The following is a 1,540-nucleotide window of genomic DNA, read 5'->3' on the forward strand; positions in this document are numbered from 1 at the left end:
AAGGCAAAAATAGAGTAAATGATGCGTCTCGAGACTTGTTCGAAACACCACCAACTTTAGAAATAACATAAAAAAATGTCTATGTCTACCAAGACGAGCTAGGAGTCAAGAGCGAAGTGGATGTCCAATTAGGCATTTTCTCCTTTGACTCGTCGTCTGGTATGACTGATGTCTCGATCATCTCTTCAGGCACAATATCACTTTCTTTGAACAAATTTTTGATTCCTTCCCCTAGACCATTTTGCATTGGAAAAGGCCAATATAAGTGAGGCAATGATTTTGGAAAAGCTTGATTGATCTTCTGCTTGCTCTGACCTTCTTTCAGCACTAAAGCGAAAGCTTGATGAGGTGCCATGATCACAAATTTGGATTTCTCTCTTTTGGTTGGAGAGGCTACAACTTTCTCAAGCTTTTCAAAGTTGGCTGAGATTATAACTTTCTTCACATTTAAATCTTCTTCGACTTCAACCATATTAATAGTTACCCCTCCATGATTCAGCATAGGGTTACTATTGACATTAGGAGTGGCAGTCTGAAGAGTGACGACCTTTTGATCTATTAAGTCTTGAATTTTATGCTTCAAGTTGATACAATCCTCAGTAATATGCCCAGCACCTCCTGAATGGTAAGCACAGTGAAGATCGGGTCTATAAAGCTTGGAGTTGACATTGATATTTTTTGGATCAATTGTTTGTATCAGGCCAACTGATTTCAATCTCTCAAAAAGTTGTGTTCGACTCTCAACCAAAGGAGTAAAGACTCTAGAAGGTTTCTTCTCACGAGGAGGATTGTAATTATTTCCTGGATGTGAAGGTACTTGACGGTAGTTTGGAGGATTTTGGTGAGATGGTGCTTGCGTTTGGAAACTTGGGTATTGTGGAGCTCGGTAGCTAGAAGGGGTATATTGGTAGTACGGGGGTGGAATTTGGTAACTTGATTGGATATTTGAACAATTAACTGATGGAGCTTGGTAATATGGATGGTTATTTTGGTAATGTGGATATGGAGTCTGGTAAACAAGAGATGGAATTTGGTAACTCGCTGGTAGAGTTTGATAATTATGAGGTAAGATTTGGTAACTCGATGGTGGAGTTTGATAACCTGATTGGATATAACAAGATGGATATGAATTTTGTGGAGCTCGAGGATAACCTTTGTAAGGTGAGGATTTTCTAAAGTGTCCTTTTCCATCAGATGCGCATGAAATAGAAGACACATCCTCTCTCTTCTTTTTCAACAATCCTGAAGATTCGGTTGAGGCGGCAACGCGAGAAATCTTTCCCGTTTTAATCCCATCTTCGATAGCCTCACCTACCTTGACTATCTCTGCAAATTTTGCTCCAATGAGCAACATTATCCTGTCATAATACTCTGGCTCTTGAATGCGTATGAACACTTCAACGATCTCCTTCTCAGACATGGGAGGTCGAACTCGAGCGGCCTCTTTCCTCCACCTATACGCATATTCACGATAGCTTTCAGTTGATTTCGGTTTAATTCTCTCCAAAGAATAGCGATCAGGAACGATCTCCACATTGTA

This window comes from Solanum tuberosum, unplaced genomic scaffold (assembly GCF_000226075.1).
Source record: "Solanum tuberosum cultivar DM 1-3 516 R44 unplaced genomic scaffold, SolTub_3.0 scf00078, whole genome shotgun sequence".
In the NCBI taxonomy this organism is placed as follows: Eukaryota; Viridiplantae; Streptophyta; class Magnoliopsida; order Solanales; family Solanaceae; genus Solanum; species Solanum tuberosum.